This window comes from Notamacropus eugenii, chromosome 5, assembly GCF_028372415.1.
Source record: "Notamacropus eugenii isolate mMacEug1 chromosome 5, mMacEug1.pri_v2, whole genome shotgun sequence".
Classification (NCBI taxonomy): domain Eukaryota; kingdom Metazoa; phylum Chordata; class Mammalia; order Diprotodontia; family Macropodidae; genus Notamacropus; species Notamacropus eugenii.
Window position 1 is genome coordinate 19,432,167 of NC_092876.1, and position 18,817 is coordinate 19,450,983.

The 18,817-nt window shown below is 40.4% G+C and overlaps 1 protein-coding gene across 1 annotated transcript in view; it reads left to right on the forward strand.

Annotated features, from left to right (window-relative positions):
* The first annotated feature begins 179 nt into the window (after positions 1-179).
* Positions 180-18,817, forward strand: part of LOC140508294 (uncharacterized) — a 31,031-nt gene continuing 12,393 nt past the window's right edge. Inside the window, 1 exon segment of the mRNA XM_072616104.1 lies at positions 180-285. The gene's annotated coding sequence lies outside the window, so the exon portion shown is untranslated.

The window sequence follows — 18,817 nt, forward strand, 5'->3', positions numbered from 1 at the left end:
TCCATCCTTCCCCGCTTCCGGGGCCGGAGCCAGGCTCTGATTTTCTTCCCAACATAACTTGTCTGCTTTCACCCAGCTCGGCCTCCCGGTATTGAAGGACATCCTGTCCACGTGGCTCTTTCCGCTTCCGGCTCGTAAAGAGCGTATGACGTTGCCTCGGAGAGCACGTCCCGCAGAGGATTCTGGGAAGATGGCGGCGTAGCTTGGCGCGCTGCAAGCTCTCCAGAATTTCCTCCGCCCCAGAGATCAAAGAGCAGGTTCGGGCCCACCCGGAGCCGGGACCAGGTGAGAGTCGGGGCCCAGCGGGGGGAGCCCCGAAGGGAAATCCCGCGAGATTTCCTCCCCCGGGCCGGGCCCTCCGGGAACTTGTACCGGGATACTGAGGAGGGGGGATCCCGGGGAGATCCCCCGGGGACAAGGATTGTGAGACCCGGATGTGGGGGAGGGGGAGCGGCAGGCTCGGTTGTGCGGGGGAGGGGGAGCAGACCCGGATGTGGGGTGAGCCAAGGGGAGGAGGGGCAGGCCCGGCTGTCCGGCGAGGGGTCTGGGCGGGGGTGGGGGGGAGGGGAGCTTGTAAATAAGAGCTTAAAAACGCGGGCATTCCGAGAGCACGGAACGGAAGCTGCCGGTTACCTCGGGACGTTTCCCGCCTCCTTCCAGCACAAATGCAGCCCCGGTAACTTTGGATCCTGAAATTCTTTAGCAGTGAAAGTGTTCGTGCCAGTTGGGGTTTTTAGATCGTTACCATTAGTAGCCACACACACCATTTCAGGGGAATTCGCAGTTCGGCGAGTGTAATGGGGGATCTGTTCATCTAAATTCAGTTTTGAACCCACTTTTTAAAAATTGGGGGAGTTTTTTGAAAATGTCTGAAGCCGCCCTGGTCAGGTTAAGTCTGAACGATAATAAAGATTGGATGTGGCTCTTTATTTGTGGGCGCTGGGAGCACCCCCAACGACTTCTTTGTGAAAAAAGAGGAGTCGTTATGGCCGCTTGTTACTGACGAGCATTAATTTGAAGGAAAATTGTGTTTAGAAGCCATATGGTAATTCTAGAATATTGGGAATTTGACCAGTCTTGAAATATACAGGGAGATAATGATAATGTCCCAGAGTTGTTGGAGGAATGAAATAATCCTAAAATCCTTAACATAGTGAGCACAGTACAAATGTTGAGCATTGTTACTGGATCGTGGAGTAAAAGACATATCTAAGATAATAATGTGAATGATCTTATAAGAAGGAAGATTTTATCTAATTTAATAAATGAAATTTGACTTAAGAACTTGCGAAGTTTAGTGTCGTGTTTAAAAACAAACAAATGTGATATTCTTTAGATTAATAGTTTTCTTATGGATTTTGGGAAGAATATTAGATATATTCTTAAAAATATGAAACTTTTTTCATTGGAAGAAGATGCTTTTGAAAATATTGTTATGTAAAATTTTTCTAAGATACTGCAAAATATTGTTAGAGGGGCCAATGCCCCATTGGGTTTTTAAAATGAATATGATAAACATTTAAAAAACTAATAAAGAAGTTCCTTTTGCCTTCAATTCTTCTAAGTTAATAAAAGGAGTTGTGATTTAAATCTTGTAACTCTACTTTGGTAAAGCTACTTTGAAATGAACTAAATTATTGTCATTTGGCAAAAGTAAGGTTATTATCCTATGAAATGGACTGCTAAAGATAGCAAGATTGTTTTTAAAAAAAGCTACTAAATACTCAGTGGGTTGTATTTTCCTCTAAACTAGGTAGCCCCTTTAAAGGAGGGACTTCAGGCTTACTATTTATAATTACCTTATGATGTGACTTAGCAAGTGGTTCAAGGAATGACTGAGAAATCAAAAAAGAAACATGCTAAAGAACTACAGAAAGCAGCTTTCTGAAATTCTTTTTCTTGAAGTTTCTTTGAAGTGCCTGCTTTTATTTGACCTGGTCTTAGATGAGTGAACAAGTAAGTCTCCTTCCCTCCTTCCCAAGTACTGTAATGAGCCCCATAATACTCTTGGGGAGATGGTAAAGTCTGTGTTGAGGATGGGGAGGGAATTTAGAGGACCATTCACTTACCCTCTGACAAAATAAAAGAACAAGTATTAAGGCAGAAGATAGAAACTCCCCCCCCCCCCAGGTTTATAGATAAAGCATGTACTAGTGTCTAAATCCCCCACCCCATCTTCCTCTCCCTGCTCTGAATTTATCTTAAATAGCTCCTTTTTTGTAGACCGGGACAGCCTTTCTAGAGGCAAGTAACTCTGTGTAACAATACATTGTAAAATATTTGGAATGAACGTTGTAAAAATGTACAGGCCTTAAGAACTGTAACACCAATGGGATTCCCATCGCAGCTGTTGTGAATATGCATGCTTTTTTCCAGGATAAATTCAAAAAATATAAATAACTCTTCCTCAAGGGCGAAATCAAAATATTTATTTGGGACATCATTAGAATATTAGGAGGTAAGATTTAACTGGGTATCTATCACCAATCCAGGGATCACTGAAGTCATAAACCTTCTATCAGACATCCCCACAAAAACAAATTTCCCTAGACAAATCTGCCCTCTGCCCACTCACAGTTTGACTCTCTCACTGATCCTTGGACCAACTGCTCCCACTCACAGCTTGCTTCTTTCTGCTCTGCCTGCTTTCTCTCTGTCCCTGTTTCTCTTCTTCCCCCAACTCCCACTCTTGAGTTCTGTGTGACCCAGGCTCCATCCTGCAGTCACAGGTTCCATGTGTTAGGTCTGTTAATGGGTGAGGAAGATCTTCCTATTCTGTTCACATTACAAGACCACAGTAGAACTTTGAAGATGTTTATTTCCAACATAGAGTCCTCATCACCTTCAGCTTTCCAGTTGTTAAATGCTGAGTCAAGTGCCCTCCCCTCCAGAAGTCATGCCAATCTCATTTTTTATTGGGGGCCCATTTATCATGTCACACTCATTCACCAGACCAAAAAAAAAAACATAAAAAAACTCACAGTCCATTCAGGATCACTTGTGGTGGACAGCAGAGGGCCCAGATGCATCATACCCCTGCTTGCTGAAACACATCTATTGGCTCTTTTGATTTATCAAACAGAATACTAAAGTCATTGACTACTGTGTCTTGTGTACCTAACCTATTCCACTGAACTACCACTCTGTTTCTTATCCAGTACCAAGTAGTGTTGATGATTGCTGCTCTGTGATACAGTAAATTAATTTATCTAGAATTGGCATTTTTATTATATTAGCTCAGCCTACCGATGAGCAGCTGATATTTTTCCAGTTATTTAGATCTGACTTTATTTGTGTGAAAAATATTTTGTAATTATGTTCACATAGTTCCTGGGTTTGTCTTGGCATGTAGATTCCCAAATATTTTATAATCATATTGTCTGCAGTTGCCTTAAATGGAATTTCTCCTTCTATTTCTTGCTCCTGTTTTTTATTTGTAATATATAGACATGATGATGATTTATGTGGGCTTATTTTATATCCTGCAATTTTGCTCAAGTTGTTTATTACTTTAAGAAGTTTTTTAGTTGGTTCTTTAGGATTCTCTAAGTATACCACCATATCATCTGCAAAAGGGAGTAGTTTTGTTTCTTTGCTGCCTATTCTAATTCCTTCCATTTCTTTTTTCTTAAAGCTAAAGCTAACATTTGCAGTGCAACATTAAATAATAGCGGTGATAACGGACGTCTTTGATTCACCCTTGATACTTCTAGCTTTCTGACATTCCATATGATGATTTAAGACAGGTGCTACTTATCATTTTAATGAAAACTGCACTGATTCCTGTGCTATCATGTTTTTAATAGCAATGGGAGTTGTTTTTTGTCAAACCTTTATCTGCACGTATTGAAATAATCATGCGGTTTCTGTTAGTTTTGTTATTCATATGGTCAGTTATGCTGGTAGTTTTTCTGATACTGCGTAAGTCCTGCATTCCCGGCATAAGTTCCACCTCATTATCATCATGATAAGTTGTTGTAAACTCTTTGCCAATATTTTATTGAAAAGTTTTGTTTCCGTATTCATTAGGGAAATTGGTCTGTCATTTTCTTTTTCTGTTTTGTCTCTTCCTGGATTAGGTTTCAGCACCATATTTGTACCAAAAAAGAATTTGGTAGGACTCTGACTATTTTTCTAAATACTTTATATAGTACTGGAATTAATTGTTTTTTAATGTTTGGTGGAATTCACTTGTAAATTTATCTGGCCCTGTAGATTTTTTCTTAGGGAGTTTATTGATGGCTTGTTCAACTTCTTTTTCTGAAATAAGGTTATTTAAGTATTTTATTTCCTCTTCTGTTAATCTGGGCAATTTATATTTTTGTAAATATTCATTCATTTCACTTAGTTTGTCAGATTTATTGGCCATACATTTGGGGAAAATAGCTCCTAATTATTGTTTTAATTTACTCTTCATTGGTGGTGAATTCACCCTTTTCATCTTTGATCTTGGTAATTTAGTTTTTTTCTTTCTTTTAAACAAAGTGTTATCTGTTTTGTTGGTTTTCTCATAAAACCAACTCTTAGTTTTATTTATTAGTTCAATAGTTTTCTTAATTTCAGTGTTTTTAATCTCTCCTTTGATTTTCAGAACTTCTAATTTGGTATTTATATATTGACAGTTATCCTCTTCCGAGTTTGTATTTTGGTTTTCCCTATCAGTGTAAAAACTCTCAATGGTCAATGTTCATTTTTGCTTCTTGTTCATCTTGTTTGCTTATTTCCTGGTTTAAAGTTGAGTTCTGCTGTTGGAGCACAGGAGGCACTCTCCCCAGCTTCTTGTGCTGGGTTCCAGGTGGAGGGCATTCTCATCTCTCTAGTTCAAGGCCAAGTTCAGGCATGATAATGTCACAGCATTCAGCCTCAGTTGTTTGGCCTGCTTGTTTTTTCCAGTTCCATTAGAGTTAGAGTAGATCTTTTTTCTGGCTCTGTTTAATTCATGACTTTGTATGTAATAGCAGTAACTGGAATGATAACAGTGACAATAGCTAGCACTTGTACATTATTGTAAGATTTGCAAGCCACCTTATAAATGTTATTTCATTTGACCCTCACAACACCCCTGGGAGACTGATGCTATTATCTTTATCCTCATTTTACAGACTAAGAAACTGAGGCAGACACAGGTTAAGAGACAGAACCAGCAAGTGTCAAAGGCTGGATTTGCACTCAAGTCTTCCTGACTCCAGGTACAGTATTCTGTCCACTTGGCCACTTGGGAGCCTTCCCAGGAGTCTATATTTCCTTACATTCATGTAGTGAAGCTTTCTTTGTTGTTGCTGTTCAGTCATTTCAGCAGTGCCCCTTGTGACTCTGTGATTCCATTTGGGGTTTTCTTTGCAGTGACACTGGATTGTCATTTCCTCCTCCAGCCTATTTTACAGATGAGAAACTGAAGCAAATAGGGTTAAGAGACTTGTCCAGGGTTACATAGCTAGTAAATGTCTGAGATAGGATTTGAACTCAGGTCCTCCTGATTCCATTTACAGTAATGCATGTACTGTACCATGTAGCTGCCCAGAAATGATTTATCAATTTCAAAATTGCCAGGCATCTACTTTGTTTTCTGGTCTTTACTACTAGAAAAAGAAGTGATACAAATTTTGGGCACATGTGAGAGTTCTTCCTTCTGTCAGTGACCTTCTTGTAATATATGCCCACTAGTGGAATCTCTGACTCCCAATGTAGAGATGTCTTAGTCTCTTCATATATTTCCATTTTTTTAAAGAGTGCTTAGAAAAATTCACCTCTCTACCAACAGAATATTAGTGGGCCTAGATTTCCACAATCCTCCCACCTTTTACTTTTCCCATCATCTGTGTTCTAGTATGGTGACTCTAAGGTGAAAACTCAAAGTTGTTTGGATTTGAATTTCTCTAATTAGTGGCCACTAGCTGGTGCAGTGGATAGACCTCTGGGCCTGGAGTGAGGAAGAGGCATGTTCCTGAATGCAAATCTGGCCTCAGATCCTTCCTAACTGTGTGACCTGGGGAAGTCACTTAGCCCTTTGACCTTAACCCATTGGAGAAGGAAATGGCAAACCAACTGAGAATATTTGGCAAGAAAATCCCGTAGATTGGTGAGCTGTGGTCCAGAGGGTGAGGGAGAGTGAAACAAGACTGACCAACAGTGATGGGCCAGGCACAGTGCTGAGCACTGAGAATACAAAAAACAGAGGCAGAAGACAGTCCCTGCCCTCAGGGAACTCACAGTCCCCTGGGGGAGACAACATACAAATGCTTACAAAGTAAGCTGTGTGGAGTATAAATAGCAAAGCTAAGGCTGCAGTGAGGAGTTGGAAAGGGAGAATGTTAGTTGGGTCTTAAAAGGAAGTTAGGAAAGGCAGTGGTCAGAGGAGAGGAGGGGGCGTGCCCCAGGCAAGGGGGATAGCCAGAGAGATGGAGGGTCTCCTGAGGGAAACCTCCAGGAGCCCAGTGTCACTGGATAGAGGAGGACAGGTGGGGGAGAAAGGTGTCATAAGACTGGAAAGGTAGCAGAGGGCCAAGGTATGCAGGGGTTTGGATGCCAAGCAGAGACTTTTATATTTACTCCTGGAAACAATAGGGAGGCACTGGAGTTTTACTGAGTAGGAGAGGGGGGTGACATGGTCAGACCTGCACTTTAGACTTTGGGCCTGGAGCAGAATGGAGAGAGACTTGAGGCAGGCAGATCCCCTCTCCCAGCAGCTATTGTGATAGCTCAGGGGTGAGGTGATGGTGTTTTGTTAAAAACTGAGTGAGAAACCTTGATGTGGAGAATAAAAGTGAATGATTCGAATTCATTATTATTTTATGGGGAAGAAGGGGTCCTGGGGAAGTGAAGGTAGCAAGTTATATGGCTTCATCTCCTCCCCTCAGGCTTAGAAGAATAACAGATCTGTGGGGAGTCCTCAGTCTGACTCAGTCTATGGTGGGGGAGTGTCTGGAATCATATCCATGAAACTTAAAGGAAGGAGGGGTTGGTCTTTACTTGGAGGCATCTGCATTATTTGGATAGGGGGAAGAGCAGCGGGGGTGTAGCACTGACCTCAGGCCGCCTAGCTAACCCAGACTGGATAAAGGGAGCTTTGGATGTTGGGTGCTTCCCCTACCTCACACCCACTCCCCTGGGCAGGGAGGAGCCACGGTTAACCTTGCCTGGCTTGGAAAGCCAAGGGATGGGGGGAAGAAAAGGTATAAATATTGGGAGTTATGGAAGGTTGTAAGACAGATTTCAGGAAGCAGTTACTGTCTCTCTTCATTCACCTCTCTAGCCAGACTGAGAAGACATCAAAGAACCAGGAGTCTTTGGCCAGAGAAAGTAAGTCTGGGACTCAGGTGCCCTCCCTTACCCTTCTTCCCAAAAGCCAGTCTGGGCCCTTCCCCCACCTCCTTTGGTAGAGAAACCACCTCAGGACCAGGAATTGAAACATTTTTCAGAATCCTTTTAGTCCTATGTTTTCCTTCTCCAAGAATCCTTCTCCTTTCCTCCCGAGAGAGAATTCTTCAGGGCCCTGCCTTATAACCCCATGATGGGAGGCTGCCTGGTAGAGGTGAGGAAGAGCTCTTTCTTTGGAATCAGGACCAGGTCCAACTACTAGACTATGTACAGTGTTCTACACCTGTGACCTCTTTTGATCCTCACAACATCCCTGCTAAGTAGGGGTTGTTATCCCCGTTTCACTTGTAATGAAATAAACTGAGAGTTGCAGTGACTTTCCCAGAGACTTAGCTGGATTAGGTCAGAGGGAGAATTCTTAACGGGTCTGACTCCAAGGCTCTCTCCACTTAGCCTTGACTTAGTCACTGAGCCTTAGTGTTCTTCTCCTCTGTAAAATAAGGGGGCTGCACCTGGTGACCTCAAACTAAGCCTGTTTCTGGTTTTTGCTATATGTTCATTTCTGTGATTTGGAAATCAGCAGAGGAAAAAAAACCTCATGGACTTTTGGAGTGGGAAAGATGTCAGAAAATAATCGCAGAATTCCAACTCTGTAAATCGGCGACTCAGATTGGAATCATGGCTGTTCTTTAATGCCCCTGTGACCCTGGGCCAGTCATTTAATTCTGAGCCTTCTTCCTCCAGGCAAAATGAGGTCCTGGAGCTGTGAGGTCCCCTCTGGCTCCAGCCCATGATCCTTTGAGAACTAGGCCACTTTACAAGAGGACTGCAGCCTGTGAAACCATCTCTGTCCACACTCAGTTTCCTGGTTCCCTGCTACTTTCCTATCTTGGACATCATCCCAGCCCATGCTGGGGCCTAGGCTCTATTGGGAGAATCCTTCAAGTACATTTTGAGTATCTGAATGAATCCTAATTCAACTACCAACTTTATCCCCTGCTCCAATTTTCACAGGCTAAATATATTCCTCTGGGATCTTTTTATTCTCCACTTCTCTGTGCTCTGCCCTTCTCTCAGGGACATCTCTGCCCTCCTAGTCATTCTAGGACGAATCTCATTTTTAAATGAAGAAACATAAAATACCCCCCTCCCCTCCCCCTAGCACTGGCCCATTTTCAAAAATTGTTCCAAGAAGCCTTGTTGACCTGAGTACAGTGACTGGAACATAGAAGATGCTGGATTTTTCTTTCATTCTTTCTTTTTTTTTGGTCATTTTTGAGGTTTTCAGTCATGTCTGACTCTTTCGGACTAGTTTTGGGTATTCTTGGAAAAAATACTAGAATGATTTGCCATCTCCTCGCCCTCATTTTGCAGACTGGGAAAATTGAGGCAAATAGGGTTAAGTGACTTACCCAGGGTCACATAGCTAGTTTCTGAGGTTGGATTTGAAGTTTGGTCTTCCTGACTCCAGACTAGGCACTTTGTTCACTGCTTAATTAATGTTTATTGATTGTGTGGGAAATATGCTCACTCTAAACAAAGAACAGTACTTGTTATGAAGCCAGGAAATTTCTCTTTTTCTTTTAGCCAGTTATTCTGCATTCTCAGTGAATGAGGCCCTCCTGAACGGAGAGTGCATTTGCTCAGATAAATGTGTTGCTTTTTTTGCTGTTCTCAATTTGAATTCCCCTCCGTGCTCTCTCTTGGCTACGTGCAGCCTCCTGAACCTCCCACTTCTTGTCCCTCTCAAACAGCTCATTAAGCTCCTGGTTCAGCTCTCTGATTACAACCAGTCATCTCTCACTTACATTCTGCTATCACTCAAAGCTGGAAGGAGCTTTATATTGTGGAAACTGAATTCCTTTCTTTCCCACAAATTCCTCTTTTATTCAGATTTTGTTTTGACATCTTTAATACTCCCTCATCCTCTTTCTCATATGAATTCTTCCCCTTGTCTATGCCTTATATCTATACCCTTTAAGAAGGGGGAGGGGCTGATTGATGCATTGACAGAGCAAAGGGTCATTCCCCCCAAATAAACGCCGAGACTCAAAGGAAAACCACAATGAACAGTTGTCCCTTTAATATTCAAAAGTCTTCTGTCCCACAGCTGTCTGGCAGGGAACATCATCTGATAAGGTTCTCTGGTCCTTGGTACTTGTTCCAACCATCTTCAGCACAGCATCTCAGCATCTTCCCTTCCACTTCCTGTAGAAATCTGCCTTCCCATGTCCATTCTCCTACAAAACTGAACTTGGCACAATTTTAAGTTATCATTGGTAAGCCTTATACCCTTATCATTGTCACAAAATCAAAATTGAAACCTTGGCCAGTTGTCATTTAAAAAATTCACATTAGAAGCTATTTTTTTTTCATATTTTACGTTGATTCATTATTAATTCCACTATCAGGAGGATGAGATTTCACTAAGGAATCAATAACAGGCTCCCATACATACACAAATACATCGAGTAATCAATTTTCACATCAGGTCATAAAACAGTTCCAACTTCTGCTCATGTTATGTTTCTTTTTAAAGCATTTTCAGGATAGACCACAAACCATTCTTCTGTTACCATTAACTGATTCTAACAAAACTGAGATAAGGATGATATTAACTATGTAACAGAATAATAATGTCACAAGCCCTTAACCCAATTGTCTCCATTCTATTACTAAGAATTAAAAGACCCTGACTTATACAGGAATATATACTAGTAACAAATGTCAAGGCTAAATAGTTGTTGTTTGGGCTAAAATCCTAAGCCTAATAACTAAATCTCATACTTACATCTTACTATAGTAACCTTAGAAGTTCTCTTACCAACCTATTATTTAATAGATTTGGTAGTATGCTTACAAAACTTTTGATTATAGAAATTTGCCATTAAGAGAATAGGGAAATAGCTAAAGCAAGGGAACAACATTTCCCTAACTTCATGTCAGTTCGAGGCAGAAGGTGTGTAGACTGCCAATGACATTCAGCAAGGCTTAAAGTCTGCCAGGCATCAATGGGGAAATCGAGTCAGGAGAATCCTACCTCAACTCAGGCAGAAGTTATTCTCCCATCTTCCCATGAGATCACCCTCTGCAGTTCATACCTACACCTCACAGGGTAACTGGCAATATGGAGCAGTGGCTCAGACAGCCTTTCTTGATATCCCTACCTGGAGTTTGACTCAGAAACAGTCAATTTACAGTCCCATAAAGTCTTGAATAGCAAATTCCAAAAATCAGTTTCAGGAAAAACGATGATCTCACATTGCTTAGGGGACATCTTTGAAGTGAGTCTGCAGTCGCTTGCGTGTATTTCTACACTTGTTCTTGTTTAAATCACAACATAGAATCAAGTTTCCCATTTCTCCTGTAAAACCTTCTGGCTCTTTGGGTACTGTAACTTCACAGTAGTAATGAACTGAATAAAGTTCAAAAGTCTTCCACACATTACTCTCCTATACAGAAAATTGCACTGAAATTATTTTCCCCAAACTGAAGATATAATCTAATTTATAAGATCTAATTTCAGTAATTGATAGAGTAACAGCTAAGTCCCTCAATCACTTGTAACTATCCAATTATTCTTACATCATTTTGAACTTTAAGTGTATCTCAGCCTTAATCTATGGGATAATGATTCAGAATTGTGTTTGTATCTTTATTTCTTTTCCTTTATCTAATTATCCCTATAATATTCTGAAAGAATGTTGTCTTCCAGGGATTTTATTCTTTCACTTGACTATGACTACTTATTCAGATTGAAAATAGCAAAATTTCATATACTTGCATTATGCTCACATTTTTCACTGACTACTTGCTTTGCACAAAGACTTGGCCATGAAAAGGCTCACATCCACCTTATATCCAGACTCGGAATGTTAAAGTGAGAAATTTTACTTTTCAAAGAACACTGTGGGGAAACTGAACCAGAAGGATCTCGTTCCAGGCTGAGGCCAGGATCATCCTTTTGACTTTTCCCCTGATGTAAACCTCCACCTGTAACAGTCACATTCTCTCTGAGTAGCTAATGGCATCTCCCCCAGAGGGTGGGTTCTTTTGTATCAGATGGCAAGTCTCATTAATCAAAACTTGACCAGGACTCACATCTATCCTAAAAGACAGTCACTAGAAATCAATTTTATTGACTTTAAGAGCCAGGTTTGGAGGTCAGCTGATTTCTGATTCCACTGCTGCTTCAATAATACTTCCAGGCCTTTCTGATAGCTATTGCCCGCTCCCCCCGCCCCCCCATTTCCTTCTTGTCAGGTAGGGAAAGGTTAAGTGATCTCTTCTTAATCTGACCTGGGATAAATAGAAAAACCCCAAGATTGTTTGCAGTCTACTTGAACTCCTCAAATATCAGGTTCTTACCCCCAAAACTTAGAAAATTCGCAATAGTTTTGAATATAAACTTCAGTATCACCTTATTACAACAAATTGGCTAACAGAAATTTAGTAGGTCTTCTAAAAGTCATGCAAAAGATTTTATTAAACATTTCTTGTAAAAGTATTTCCCCTTTTAAAAACAGTTTACACTTTATCCTGATATGATTAATTCCTAAATAGCACAAAATTCCCAAATGTTCTGGTCGCAAAACCTCTTTTACATAATTGACAAAAATTGCAATGGGAGATCTTGCAGTCTTACTTAACAGTTTCACAAATTCCATGTGTGATAGCAAAACAATTTTAACTGAAACTTCTTTTTAAATAAAGATGAAACTTGGAGGTTTATGATTTCTCAAATTACAGTACATGGTTAAATAGAGTGACTTAACGACTTCTCAACCCGTTCATCATTTTTCTCTGACAGTACAATACTTAACAACGTTTAGGTAAGAGAAATTGCTTTCAGAACCACCCATTATCAATTTAGGTGAATTCATTTCCAAATAACCTTATACATAGAATAAATTATAACTTTAAACAACTATACATTTTCTCAATAGCCAAGATTTCAAATGGAAAATCTGCCATCATAGCAAACATCAGTAGTGCCATTACTACTGGTTTATAACCAAATATAACAGTTTTATATTGACGTATTTTTATTCCCATCCCTTTAAAAAAACAATTCATATGCAAAAAATCCAGATTTAAAAATTGGCTGAACATCATTTCTACTTCACAGTGGTCCCCCAAATTTTACCATCTAAGAGAACTTTAGAAATACAGTAATAACACAAACAACCTCAGGTGATATCAATTGCATTTCCAAAAATTATTGATCTTATTACTCTTATTACAATGCATTCTTTTTTTTTAAATTTAAATTTATTTTAAGTTTTCAATATTCATTTCCACAAAATTTTGGGTTCCAAATTTTCTCCCCATTTGTCCCCTCCCTCCACCCCAAAACGCTGAGCATTCTAATTGCCCCTATCACCAATCTGCCCTCCCTTCTAACATCCCTCCCTTCCCCATCTTCTCTTTTGTCCTGTAGGGCCAGATAACTTTCTATACCCCATTACCTGTATTTCTTATTTCTTAGTAGCAAGAACAATACTCAACAGTTGTTCCTGAAACTTTGAGTTCCAACTTCTCTTCATCCCTCCCTCCCTCCCCATTCCCTTTGGGAAGGCAAGCAATTCAATATAGGCCATATCTGTGTAGTTTTGCAGATGGCTTCCATAATACTTGTGTTGTGTAACACTAACTATATTTCCCTCCATCCTATACTGCCCCCTATTCTCTCTTTTGATCCTATCCCTCCCCAAGAGTGTTGACTTCTGATTTCTCCTTCCTCCCACTGCCCTCCTTTCCATCATCCCCCCCCCATCCTGCTTATCCCCTTCTCCCCCACTGTCCTGTATTGTAAGATACGTTTTCATACCAAAATGAGTGTTCATTTTATTCCTTCCTTTAGTAGAATGTGATGAGAGTAAACTTCATGTTTTTTCTTTCACCTTCCCCCTTTTTCCCTCCACTGAAAAGTCTTTTACTTGCCTCTTTTATGAGAGATAATTTGCCCCATTCCATTTCTCCCTTTCTCCTCCCAGTATATTTCTCTCTCACCACTTTATTTCATTTTTTAAAGATATGATCCCATCCTATTCCATTCACCCTGTGCTCTGTGTGTGTGTGTGTGTGTGTGTGTGTGTGTGTGTGTGTGTGTGTGTGTGGGTGTGTGTGTGTGTAATCCCACCAACTACCCAGATACTGAAAAAAATTTCACGGGTTGCAAATATTGTCTTTCCATGTAGGAATGTAAACAGTTCAACTTTAGTAAGTCCCTTATGACTTCTCTTTACTGTTTACCTTTTCATACTTCTCTTGATTCTTGTGTTTGAAAGTCAAATTTTCCTTTCAGCTCTGGTTTTTTCATCAAGAATGCTTGAAAGTCCTCTATTTCATTGGAAGACCATTTTTTCCCCTGAAGTATTATACTCAGTTTTGCTGGGTAGGTGATTCTTGGTTTTAGTCCTAGTTCCTTTGACTTCTGGAATATCCTATTCCACACCCTTCGATCCCTTAATATAGAAGCTGCTAGATCTTGTGTTATCCTGATTATATTTCCATAATACTTGAATTGTTTCTTTCTAGCTGCTTGCAATATTTTCTCCTTGACCTGGGAACTCTGGAATTTGGCCACAATGTTCCTAGGAGTTTCTCTTTTTGGATCTCTTTCAGGTGGTGATCTGTGGATTCCTTGGATACTTATTTTGCCCTCTGGTTCTAGAATCTCAGGGCAGTTTTCCATGATAATTTCATGAAAGATGATGTCTAGGCTCTTTTTTTGACCTTTCAGATAATCCCATAATTTTTAAATTGTCTCTCCTGGATCTGTTTTCCAGATCAGTTGTTTTTCCAATGAGATGTTTCACATTATCTTCCATTTTTTCATTCTTTTGGTTTTGTTTTATGATTTCTTAGTTTCTCATAAAGTCATTAGCCTCCATCTGTTCCATTCTAATTTTGAAAGAACTATTTTCTTCAGTGAGCTTTTGAACCTCATTTTCCATTTGGCTAATTCTGCTTTTGAAAGCATTCTTCTCCTCATTGGCTTTTTGAACCTCTTTTGCCAGTTGAGTTAGCCTATTTTTCAAGGTGTTATTTTCTTCAGTATTTTTTTGGGGGGTGTTGAGCCACTTTTCATGCTTTTCTTGCAACTCTCATTTCTCTCCCCAATTTTTCCTTCACCTCTCTTACTTGATTTTCAAAATCCTTTTTGAGCTCTTCCATGGCCTGAGACCATTGAATATTTATTTAGGTTGTTTGGGATACAGAAGCCTTGACTTCTATGTCTTTCCCTGATGGTAAGCATTGTTCTTCCTCATCAGAAGGGATGGGAAGAGATATCTGTTCATCAAGAAAGTGACCTTCTATAGTCTTATTTTTTTTCCCGTTTTTGGGTATTTTCCCAACCAGTTGCTTGACTTTTGGGTTCTTTGTCAAGAGTAGTGTATACTCTGGGAATTGTAAGATCTCAGTTCCTCCAGGGTGGCACAAACACGTGTGTACAGTGGTCTGGAAGCAGGAAGAGATTTTTGTGCCCAGAATCTTAGCAGTTTCCTCTCCACAGCCACCTGGCCTCCAGTTCTGCCAAGCCAGCACTGGGGGCTGATTTTCAGATAAGCTGCTTCAGCAGGGCTGCCATTCAGTGTGAGATAAAGATCAGCTCTCTCAGGGCCTCTACACAGGGCTCAAATAAGAATGGGCTGCTCAGTGCCCCCAAGGTTTTTATAATCCAACAGTGTATGCGGGCTCCTTTAGGGGCTTCTATGGGAGCTCCTTCTGCTTGTCTGCTGTGGCCTCTGCGGCTGCTAAGACCAGAGCTGTGGCAAGGCCCATCTCCCTTCTAGGCCAGCTGAAAATACCTTGTCACTGACCATTGGTGCCTGTGGGTTGAGGGATCTGCAAACTGCTGCTACTGGGACTGGGGATTCTGCAACTGGAGATTCTGAGGCCTGTTCATGAGCCACGCTCACCCGGCCAAGGCTGGGCTGGGCTCTGCTGGGCTCTGCTCTGCCCCCCCGTGCAACAGACGTTTCCTGAGGCCATTCAGGTCACCCTGGGCTGGAAATCTCCTCCACTCTGTTGTTCTCCACTTCTGGTGCTCCAAAATTTGTTAAGAGTCCCTCTCTACCAGTATTTTATGGGCTCTGTGGGGAGAGCCTGCATAAGTGTGTCTTTCTACTCTGCTATCTTGGCTCTGCCCCCATAATGTATTCTTATTAAACACATTTTCACATTAGTCATGTTGCATGAAAGAATTAATGTGAGTGGGAGAAAACATGAGAAAAACCCAAACAAAACAATATAACACAAGAAAAAATATTCTGCTTTCCAATTCCGTAGTTCTTTTTCTGGATGTGGATGGCATTTTGCCTCAATAGTCCTTTAGGAATGTTTTAGGTCATTGCATTTCTGTGAAGGGCTAAGTCTACCAGAAAAATTCCTTGTACACTGGGGTTGTTATTGTATACAGTGATCTCCTGGTTCTGCTCCTTTCACTCTGCATCAGTTTATATAAGTCCTTCTAAGCCTCTCTGAAGTCTTCCTGTTATTATTTTTTATAACACAATAATATTCCATTACATTCATATACCACAGCTTGTTCAGCCATTCCCCAGTTGATGAGCATCCCTTTGATTTTCAGTTCTTGGCCACCACAGAGAGCTGCTATAAATATTTTTGTACACTGAGACCCTTTCCCATTTTTATGATTTCTTTGGGATACAATCTTAGAAGTGATATTGCTGGGTCAAAGGATTTTTGTAGTGGTTTGGACATAATTCCAAATTGCTAATCTGATACGTGTGATGTGGTACCTCAGAGTTGTTTTGATTTGCATCTCTAATCAATAATGGTTTACAGTATTTTTTCATGACTACGGATAGCTTTAATTTCTTCCTCTGAAAAATCACTGTTCATATTTGACCACTTAACCACTTGAGGAATGACTTGTATTCTTGTACATTTGACTCAGTTCTCTATATATTTTAGAAATGAGCCCTTTATCACAGACACTAGTTGCAAAATTCTTTCCCAGTTTTCTGCTTCCCTCCTAATCTTGGTTGCATTGGCTTTGTTTGTGCAACAATTTTTCAACTTAATGCAATCAAATTTTTTCTTTTGCACTTCATAATGTTTTCTATCTCTTGTTTGGTCATATATTTCTCCATTCTCCATAAATCTGACAAATACACTATTCCTTGTTCCCCCAATTTTTTTATAGTATCAGTTTTTATACCTACATCATGTATCTGTTTGGACTTTATTCTTGTACATTTTGTTGGGCATTGGTGTATGCCCAGTTTCCACCATACTGTTAGCCAGTTTTCCCAGAATTTTTTGTCATTTCTTCTTCTCCCAGAAGCTCGAGTCCTTGGGTTTATCAGACAGTAGATTGCTATATTCATTGACTACTGTGTCTTGAGTACCTAACCTATTCGACTGGTCTATACTTCTATTTCTTAGCCAGTACCAAGTAGTTTTGGTGATTCCTGCTTTATATTTTATATTTATAATTTGAGATAGGTAGGGTTAGGCCAACTTCCTTAGCATTTCTTTTCATTAATTCTCTTGATATTCTGGACCTTTTGCTTTTCCAGATGAATTCTGATGTTTTTTTCTAGCTCTCAAAAATAATTATCTGGTAGTTTGATTGGTATGGCACTGAATAAGTAAATTAATTTAGGTAGAACTGTCTTTTTTATTATATTAGCTCAGCCTACCCACGAGCAACTGATGTTTTTCCACTTACTTAGATCTGACTTTATTTGTGCAAAAATTGTTTTCTAACTGTGTTCATATATTCCCTGGGTTTGTTTTGGCAGGTAGACTCCCAGATATTTTATAGTATCTACCATAGCTTTAAATGGGATCTCTCTTTCTATCTCTTGGTGTTGGGCCTAAATCACGATTGATTAGAGAGATGCAAATCAAGACAGCTCTGAGGTACCGCATCACACCCATCATATTGGCTTATATGACAAAATAGGAAGATGATAAATGTTGGAGAAGATATTGAAGAGCTGAAACATGAATTTGTTGTTGGTGGAGCTGTGAGCTGATCCAACCTTTCTGGAGAGCAATTTTGAACTAAACCCAAAGGGCTGTAAAAATGTGCATACCCTTTGACCCAGCAGTATCACTTCTAAAGGGCTGTATCCTAAAATGTTTGTAAAAGGTGGAAAAGGTTGCATATGTACAAAAATACTTATAGTAGCTCTTTTTTGGTGGCCAAGAATTGAAGTCAAGGGGATGCCCATCAATTGGGGAATGACTGAACAAATTGTGGTATATGAATGTAATAGAATACTGTTGTGCTATAAGAAATGACGAACAGGAGGACTTCAGAAAAACCTGGAAAGGCTTATATGAAGTGATGCTGAGTGAAATGAGCCGAACCAGGAGAACATTATACACAGTAACAGTCATAGTGTTCTAGGACTGTTTCTGATAGACTAGATCCTTCACAGCAATGCAGGGACCTAAAACATTTCCACAGGACTCTTGGGGCAAAATGCCATCCACATCCAGAGAAAGAACTATGGAATTGGAAAGCAGAATGAAGCAGAATATTTTCTCTTTTTTTATATCTTGGTTTGGTTTGGTTTTCCTCATGATTTCTCACTTGCGTTCTGATTCTTCTATGCAACATGAGTAATGTGAGAATGTGTTTAATAAGATGTATGTGTATAACCCACATAAGAGTGCATGCTTTCTGGGAAGGGAAGGAAAGAGAGGGCCGGAAAATTTAAGACTTAAGGAAGTAATTGTTGAAAAGTGAAAACAATTTAATTTAAAAAAATAAAATATTGACTTAAAAAAAAAAGCTTTTCTGAGCCTGGCCCCAGCCACCTCTCCAAGTTGGTTACACACAGTTACTTTTCACACAGCAGAGAGCTGCCAAACTGGCCTTTTGGCTTCTCCTTTATTTTTGTAAAAAAATGAAAAAAATACCAGAAGGATCATTAAGGATTCTCTCCTGGGGTATTGTGGCCCCCCCCCCCCCCCCAGCAGTCCCTTATTCAGTTGTTCTGTGGTCTCCTTCCTAATTTCCTGCCATCCTCGTGCCCCAGGACCAACATGTCTTGCTTCCTGCACCTCTCTCCTTCCCATTAGAACCCTGGTTTTGAGGGGTGAAGAAATAGTTGGGCCTCCCAGGTGATAGATTTCAATTGCTTAATTAGGTAGCAGCCAAACCTTAGACTTAGATGCAGATGTGAAGCTTTATATAAGTAGATAAAGTTTGCAATGTGAGCAGTGGCCTATGCCCTGGGACCAGGTGTCCTGATGTCCTGGCCTCAGTTCCTCATTAGAATCCAGCTGTCTTCCTGTGAGAGAAGATCTGGGAAATAAAAAAGAAGACAGAGGGGAAAGCATCTTAGTGTTAGCATTGGGATATGGAAGGTCAGGAGTGGGGATGGCCTGATGTCTCCAGTTTGGAGGAGAGTTCAGTGGGAGTGGGCTGGTCTGGGCACAGGCTGCAGAGAAGAAAGGGGGACCTGATGGGAAGCAATCAGAAAGGAATGGCTGGGAATACAGGAGGAAGGTA